We start from the raw sequence: 10,325 nt of genomic DNA on the forward strand, positions 1-10,325 counted from the left end.
ATGAGGAGGTCATTGATCCAACATGAGAACTATGAAGAGGTCATTGATCCAACATGAGAACTATGAAGAGGTCATTGATCCAACATGAGAACTATGAAGAGGTCATTGATCCAACATGAGAACTATGAAGGTCATTGATCCAACATGAGAACTATAAAGAGGTCATTGATCCAACATGAGAACTATGAGCAGGTCATTGATCCAACATGAGAACTATGAGGAGGTCATTGATCCAACATGAGAACTATAAAGAGGTCATTGATCCAACATGAGAACTATGAAGAGGTCATTGATCCAACATGAGAACTATGAAGAGGTCATTGATCCAACATGAGAACTATGAAGAGGTCATTGATCCAACATGAGAACTATGAAGGTCATTGATCCAACATGAGAACTATGAAGAGGCCATTGATCCAACATGAGAGCTATGAAGAGGTCATTGATCCAACATGAGAACTATGAAGAGGTCATTGATCCAACATGAGAACTATGAAGGTCATTGATCCAACATGAGAACTATGAAGAGGCCATTGATCCAACATGAGAACTATGAGGAGGTCATTGATCCAACATGAGAACTATGAAGAGGTCATTGATCCAACATGAGAACTATGAAGAGGTCATTGATCCAACATGAGAACTATGAAGAGGTCATTGATCCAACATGAGAACTATGAGGAGGTCATTGATCCAACATGAGAACTATGAAGAGGTCATTGATCCAACATGAGAACTATGAGGAGGTCATTGATCCAACATGAGAACTATGAAGAGGTCATTGATCCAACATGAGAACTATGAGGAGGTCATTGATCCAACATGAGAACTATGAAGAGGTCATTGATCCAACATGAGAACTATGAGGAGGTCATTGATCCAACATGAGAACTATGAAGAGGTCATTGATCCAACATGAGAACTATGAGGAGGTCATTGATCCAACATGAGAACTATGAAGAGGTTAGGGAGCCCCATATTCAAAACATCACCCGGACTGCATTCTTCCATATCCGCAACATCTCCAGACTCCGCCCATCACTGACCCAGTCCAGCACTGAAATCCTGGTCCACTCATTTGTTACATTCCTCATCGACTACTGCAATGCCCTCATCACCGGACTCCCCACCAAACTCATCAACAGACTGCAAATCATTCAGAACTCAGCCGCCTGGATCATCACCAGTACCAAATCATCGGACCACATCACTCCCGTACTCATCCAACTTCACTGGCTCCCTGTACAATACCGCATCAACTACAAAAACCTCCTCCTCACCTATAAAGCTCTCCACAACCTAGCCCCCACTTACCTCTACGACCTCCTTCAGGAATACACTCCCTCCTGCACACCCCGCTTATCTTCTTCTGGACTACTAACCAACCAACCTCAGTACCATGGGTGCTCCAGCCTTCAGCTGCTCAGCACCCAGGCTCTGGAACTCCCTCCCCCCCCACAGATAAGACAATCAGACTCCATCACATTGTTCAAGTCTCAACTCAAAACTCACCTGTTCAAACTGGCATACACTCTATAACTGGTCCCTTTACACTTGACCTGTTTTTTATTTTTTATATTGATGCTCTGTTTGACTGTTTGTATCTTTCATGCTTTTATCTTTTTATCCTGTACTGTTTTGTAAGGCGACCTTGAGTGACTTGAAAGGCGCCTCCAAATAAAATGTATTCTTCTTCTTATTATGATTATTATTATCATCCAACCGTCTACCTTGCGGGTGCTGGATTGGTCATCCAGGAACATTTACTTCTTGCACCTTCAGAAAAATGGATTTCCCACATGAACCAATGATCAAGAACATACTGCATGTGTGAAAGGGACTTCATATCTCTCTGTAACACACACACACACACACACACACACACACACACACACACATGCACATGCACAGACTAAAGACAACTCCTCTTCCCCTTCCAACTTATTTTGTGGCCAGATAAAAACATCCACACTGAGAAAAAGATCATCACATGCCCACAGGAACGGACACATTGCTAAAAATAGAAGAGAATAGAAGGAGTGGTGGGATGAGGCAGGATGCTATAAATAGAGAGTTGATCTGGAGCCATGACTTTCAAAATCATAATCTCTTTTTTTGGGAAGCTTGGTGACAGTGGAGGAGACAAATTGTATAACACACGACGACTCATACACAAACTGAAAGAGAGACTGACTTGATGACGTGCAATGAATTTCATTTTCTGCTTTTGTTGGACAAAGAATTGCTTAAATATTTCCAATCAACATCGAGACGTCGACACCTTTCTACGAGGCTGTTGTCGTCGACATGAACATCTACTGTTACTCCTCTTATTGCAAGCATCAGCCTGTTATATGGATTGACTGTATTCATTTAGTTATGGTGTCATGTACACCCTCCTCTGCATTTCCTTTGAGGAAGGTGTTATCTTTAACTCTATAATGACTGTGTCTGTCCAGCAGCCACTTAAATTAATCAGAAAGAGGATTTCCTGGAGAAATTGTGTTGGAATGCAAAAAGCTGAATCTTAAAGCTGAAATATTTGAATAAATTAGCTGAATATAGCTGAACATAGTGAACTATAGCTTAAAATATCTAAATATATTTGAAAATAAAAAAATAGCTGAATATAGCTAAATATATTTGAAAATGATAGAATAGCTGAATATTTATAAACAATATGTGAAAATAGCTGAATATATATATATATATACATATATATATGTATATATATATATATAGATCTATATATATATAGATCTATATATCTATATCTATATACTGTTGGGTTTTGTAGAATTGTAATAGTCTGGGGTGTAAATATTGAACTTACACATAATAATAAAGAATTGTTTAATGTGCATATAAAAATACAAGAGAGGGTTATGATAATCAATAAGGGATATTATTATGGAAAATATGTAACTATGCATAAGAAGGTCAATGTATGTTTTGTATTACTGTGTTATGTTTATGAGTGAATGGATTTTGAATAGTCTGCATGCGTTAGGATTGTGTTACTGTAGCTTTAAAGAGCTGGTCAGGGTGCGCAGAGGACTCTCGGCTGAGGACAGCTGAAGAAACCGCCCCTGAGACAGCGTCAGCCAACAGTAAGACAGGGAATAGTCTTAGGTGTGAAATTATGGAAACTAACCAATGGTGGCCATAAGCCAAGCGAATGAGCGGTATTAAAACCTGGCGCAGAGCTTTTTCTCGGCCTCTTTACTTCGTTGACCGTTGGGGTGACAGCTAACTGCGTGCAGCCTGTGGTTCCGGCCGAGATTTAAAGAGCCTTGATCAAGTATTGTATCTGTCGAATTAATCATCTCTTTTATTAAATCTTTTTTATTATAACTTTTTGATTCCGGTACTTCTTTCTCCACGACCGAGGATTTTGGACATTTTATTCTTCAATACATATATATATAGATATAGATATATAGATCTATATATCTATATATATATATATGTATATATATATAGATCTAATGGCCTCTTCATATATATATAGATAGATATACGCACATGCGCGGATGCTCAAGCGCGCGGCCGTTCACACGCGCGCTTGAGCGTCCGGTGACGCGCGTGGCCGTTAACGCGCGTGACCGGACACATAGACACACACAGTCAGTAACTTCATGCGAGCAAGTAAGTTCACTTTTATTTCTCCAAGTACTTGCTGCTGGAGACGGATTTGCTTTCCCATTCAGTCGGATTTCAACACATCTGAATCTGTTGGATTCCTATCGACCACAGTTTACAACAGCAGACAAGATTTCCCATGTTTTGAGCTGTAAATTATGCCCAAAGAGTACATGGTATGGAGTAAACAGCAAATTTAAAATATTTTTTTCACGAGATCCTGACGTCTCTCTTCACTCTAAGTATGACATCACCCGCTCTGAGCTCCGCAATACACACTAATGATAAAGGTAGAAAAGGTGCAGAAAAAAACGTAAAACAAAAATGCCAACAACTAAAAAAATATAAAAGATATTTTTAAAAAAAAGTTAAGCGATACAGTAATAGCTGAATGTTTTGTCAACATTTTAAACTTGAAATGGTGTTTCTAGCTAAAAGTATGGCAGACTTTTAGGCTTTTGAAGTTGAAGAAGTTTAAAGCGGATTTGAAAATGTTCTTTATTGCAAACCATTCATTTTTATTTTGATAAAAAGCTGAATAATTTAAATTTTTGAAAAAATATAAAAAATGTAAAAGCGTAGATTAATAGCTGAAGGTTTTGTCAATATTCAAAATTGTCTCTAGCTGAACGTATGAAGAACCTGTAAACGTTTGAAGTTGAAGATGATTTGAAGATTTCCCCATTGGGTCCCATTGTGAAAAAAATATAAAAAGCTTAATAATTCAAGAATTTGAAAAGTCAGATATATGAAAAGTCATAGCCATCGTGTCCTTAAGTAGCTGAATATTTGAATAATTTAACTTTTTTCTCTCGCTGAAAATATAAAGGAGTAGATAAGGTCCAAAATATGTATGGAAGAAATAGAATAAAAAAAGACAGTTTAATAAAGATTTGAAGAATAGTTGTAATCCTGAAACATTCCAACTAATTAAATCAAAAGTAACCACAAGAGGAGTTATAGAAAATAACCTCATAAAGGTTAACAGCACTATTGCAACAGTGCAACACGATAGGATAATTAAATGTGGACTCCTAAACATTAGATCTTTATCTCCTAAAGCTGTATTAGTAAATGAATTATTATCAGACAATCATATTGATTTGTGCTGTCTCACTGAAACCTGGCTGAGATGATGAATGTGTTAGTCTCAATGAATCTACTCCTCCAAGTCATACTAATATTCAGATTCCTCGAGGCACTGGCTGGGAGGTGGAGTAGCTGCCATCTTTGACTCAGGGCTGTTAATGGGTCCTAAACCTAGATTAAATGGGTCCTAAACCTAGATTAAATTAAATTCATTTGAAATCCTTGTTCTTAGTCTCTCACATCCAACCTGGAAAACACTACAGCTGACTCTCTTTGTTGTAGTGTAGCGGGTGCTAGGTCCGTACTCTGAATTTCGAAAAGTTTGGTATTTTAATATTCATGTGGATGTTGGTGATGATAGCCTTAGTGCTGCATTCATCTCATTGTTGGATTCGATTGGCTTCTGTCAGAGAGCACAGGAGCCGACTCACTGCTTTAACCCTCAACCTTGTTCTCACGTATGGCATCGACGTGAAGCATTTAATAATCTACCTGACGGTGCAGTTGTTAGATTTTAAGGAAGTGATTCCTTCTGTGTTTGATTCACTACCATGTCTCAATATAACAGAGGACTCCTGTACTAACTTTAGTCCTGTACTAACTTTAGTCTGTCTCAATATAACAGAGGACTCCTGTACTAACTTTAGTCCTGTACTAACTTTAGTCTGTCTCAATATAACAGAGGACTCCTGTACTAACTTTAGTCCTGTACTAACTTTAGTCTGTCTCAATATAACAGAGGACTCCTGTACTAACTTTAGTCCTGTACTAACTTTAGTCTGTCTCAATATAACAGAGGACTCCTGTACCAACTTTAGTCCTGTACTAACTTTAGTCTGTCTCAATATAACAGAGGACTCCTGTACTAACTTTAGTCCTGTACTAACTTTAGTCTGTCTCAATATAACAGAGGACTCCTGTACTAACTTTAGTCCTGTACTAACTTTAGTCTGTCTCAATATAACAGAGGACTCCTGTACTAACTTTAGTCCTGTACTAACTTTAGTCTGTCTCAATATAACAGAGGACTCCTGTGTTAACTTTAGTCCTGTACTAACTTTAGTCTGTCTCAATATAACAGAGGACTCCTGTACTAACTTTAGTTCTGTACTAACTTTAGTCTGTCTCACTATAACAGAGGACTCCTGTACTAACTTTAGTTCTGTACTAACTTTAGTCTGTCTCAATATAACAGAGGACTCCTGTGTTAACTTTAGTCCTGTACTAACTTTAGTCCTGTACTAACTTTAGTCTGTCTCAGTATAACAGAGGACTCCTGTGTTAACTTTAGTCCTGTACTAACTTTAGTTCTGTACTAACTTTAGTATGTCTCAATATAACAGAGGACTCCTGTGTTAACTTTAGTCCTGTACTAACTTTAGTCCTGTACTAACTTTAGTCTGTCTCAATATAACAGAGGACTCCTGTGTTAACTTTAGTCCTGTACTAACTTTAGTCCTGTACTAACTTTAGTCTGTCTCAATATAACAGAGGACTCCTGTGTTAACTTTAGTCCTGTACTAACTTTAGTCTGTCTCACTATAACAGAGGACTCCTGTACTAACTTTAGTCTGTCTCAATATAACAGAGGACTCCTGTACTAACTTTAGTTCTGTACTAACTTTAGTCTGTCTCACTATAACAGAGGACTCCTGTGTTAACTTTAGTCCTGTACTAACTTTAGTCTGTCTCACTATAACAGAGGACTCCTGTGTTAACTTTAGTCCTGTACTAACTTTAGTCCTGTACTAACTTTAGTCTGTCTCACTATAACAGAGGACTCCTGTGTTAACTTTAGTCCTGTACTAACTTTAGTCTGTCTCACTATAACAGAGGACTCCTGTGTTAACTTTAGTCCTGTACTAACTTTAGTCTGTCTCACTATAACAGAGGACTCCTGTACTAACTTTAGTCCTGTACTAACTTTAGTCTGTCTCACTATAACAGAGGACTCCTGTACTAACTTTAGTTCTGTACTAACTTTAGTCTGTCTCACTATAACAGAGGACTCCTGTGTTAACTTTAGTCCTGTACTAACTTTAGTCTGTCTCACTATAACAGAGGACTCCTGTACTAACTTTAGTCCTGTACTAACTTTAGTCTGTCTCACTATAACAGAGGACTCCTGTACTAACTTTAGTCCGTCCCAGATGGATCATCTTGTTGATGGTGCTATTGGCTCATTAAGAGTGACTCAGGACTCGATAGCTCCTCTAAAAAAGAGGAGTATTAAACAAGGAGACTAGCTCCATGGTATCACCCTCAGACCCGCATATTGAAGTTAGCATCGCGGAAGCTTGAGCTCATATGGTGTTCTAACAATTTAGAGGAGTCCTGGTTAGTTTGGCGGGATAGTTTGAGAACATATAAGGAGGCCCTCCATGATGCCAGAAGAGCCTATCACTCATTTGAGGCCCAAAGTACCCCGTAGGGGGCGCAAGCCCTTCGAGGATTTAGCAGGTCTGTTCACGTCGTGATATGAAACTCAAATGAGTTCTAATACTTGTGTTATTTTATATTATTTTTTTTTTCCTAATTTATTTGTGAAAAGATGTAAAAAAAAAAAGAAATAAATAAAAAACACATTTGACCACACCTCAGCATCTAAAAAACATTTCCCAACAATGCGTTTTCGAGCCGCTCTGAGTGTTTCGAAACTCCACGGTGAAACAACAACAACCTACAGAGTTGAAACACTCTCTTTGGAAAGATAATGACTTAACCCTCCTCCTGTGTTATGTTGCACCGACCCGTTTTAGTTTTAAAGGCATAAAAAACACAACGAGAGCGTTTGAGTCAGGATCCGCTTTCAGGGAACCGACATATCCTGTAGCCAATCATCTCGTTAGGTTAAGCTAGATGACTAGACTTTGTTGAACTAGGTACAAGGAACAGACAGACAGACAGACAGACAGACAGACAGACAGACAGACAGACAGACAGACAGACAGACAGACAGACAGACAAATACTTACTTTATTGTTATTATTTATTAACAGGTCCCAAGTCTCAAACACTGTTGTGTATCATGTGCCTTTAAATCTACAAACGTTGTTCTGCAGTAAAAATGGATATTAAAGGACCTTTATGAGTCTGTGTGTGTCCAAGCACGGCGACACACACACACACACACACACACACACACACACACACACACACACACAGACGCACACAGACGCACACAGCTTCATGCATCAACATTACATTTTCTTCTCACAGAGCAAACTCTATTAGCAGGAACCTTCCCTCAGGGCTGACACTGACTGCTTCTATCAGACACACACACACGGTTCAAGCATGTCTGTGTGTGTGTTGCCGTGTGTGGAGCTGCAGACTAGATATACAGACTAGATACACAGACTAGATATACCGACTAGATATACAGACTAGATACACAGACTAGATACACAGACTAGATATACAGACTAGATACACAGACTAGATACACAGACTAGATATACAGACTAGATATACAGACTAGATACACAGACTAGATACACAGACTAGATATACCGACTAGATATACAGACTAGATATACAGACTAGATACACAGACTAGATACACAGACTAGTTATACCGACTAGATACACAGACTAGATATACCGACTAGATACACAGACTAGATATACAGACTAGATATACAGACTAGATACACAGACTAGATACACAGACTAGATATACCGACTAGATACACAGACTAGATACACAGACTAGATATACAGACTAGATATACAGACTAGATATACAGACTAGATACATAGACTAGATACACAGACTAGATACACAGACTAGATATACAGACTAGATACATAGACTAGATACACAGACTAGATACACAGACTAGATACACAGACTAGATACACAGACTAGATATACAGACTAGATACACAGACTAGATATACAGACTAGATATACAGACTAGATACACAGACTAGATACACAGACTAGATATACAGACTAGATATACAGACTAGATACACAGACTAGATACACAGACTAGATATACAGACTAGATATACAGACTAGATATACAGACTAGATGTACAGACTAGATACACAGACTAGATGTACAGACTAGATACACAGAGTAGATACACAGACTAGATACACAGACTAGATACACAGACTAGATACACAGACTAGATGTACAGACTAGATATACAGACTAGATACACAGACTAGATGTACAGACTAGATACACAGAGTAGATACACAGAGTAGATACACAGACTAGATACACAGACTAGATGTACAGACTAGATACACAGACTAGATACACAGACTAGATGTACAGACTAGATATACAGACTAGATACACAGACTAGATGTACAGACTAGATACACAGAGTAGATACACAGACTAGATACACAGACTAGATACACAGACTAGATATACCGACTAGATACACAGACTAGATATACAGACTAGATATACAGACTAGATACACAGACTAGATACACAGACTAGATACACAGACTAGATACACAGAGTAGATACACAGACTAGATATACAGACTAGATACACAGACTAGATACACAGACTAGATACACAGACTAGATGTACAGACTAGATGTACAGACTAGATACACAGACTAGATGTACAGACTAGATACACAGACTAGATACACAGACTAGATGTACAGACTAGATACACAGACTAGATACACAGACTAGATACACAGACTAGATACACAGACTAGATGTACAGACTAGATACACAGACTAGATACACAGACTAGATACACAGACTAGATGTACAGACTAGATACACAGACTAGATACACAGACTAGATACACAGACTAGATACACAGACTAGATACACAGAGTAGATACACAGACTAAATGTGCAGACTAGATACACAGACTAGATACACAGAGTAGATACACAGAGTAGATACACAGACTAGATGTACAGACTAGATGTACAGACTAGATACACAGACTAGATACACAGACTAGATGTACAGACTAGATACACAGACTAGATACACAGACTAGATACACAGACTAGATACACAGACTAGATGTACAGACTAGATACACAGACTAGATACACAGACTAGATACACAGACTAGATGTACAGACTAGATACACAGACTAGATACACAGACTAGATGTACAGACTAGATACACAGACTAGATACACAGACTAGATACACAGAGTAGATACACAGAGTAGATACACAGACTAGATGTACAGACTAGATACACAGACTAGATACACAGACTAGATGTACAGACTAGATACACAGACTAGATACACAGACTAGATACACAGACTAGATGTACAGACTAGATACACAGAGTAGATACACAGACTAGATACACAGACTAGATGTACAGACTAGATACACAGACTAGATACACAGACTAGATACACAGACTAGATACACAGACTAGATACACAGAGTAGATACACAGACTAGATACACAGAGTAGATACACAGACTAGATATACAGACTAGATACACAGACTAGATACACAGACTAGATACACAGACTAGATGTACAGACTAGATACACAGACTAGATACACAGACTAGATACACAGACTAGATACACAGACTAGATGTACAGACTAGATACACA

This window comes from Clinocottus analis, unplaced genomic scaffold (genome assembly GCF_023055335.1).
Source record: "Clinocottus analis isolate CAN_PGR_092001 unplaced genomic scaffold, fCliAna1.0.p SCAF_46, whole genome shotgun sequence".
Taxonomy (NCBI): domain Eukaryota; kingdom Metazoa; phylum Chordata; class Actinopteri; order Perciformes; family Cottidae; genus Clinocottus; species Clinocottus analis.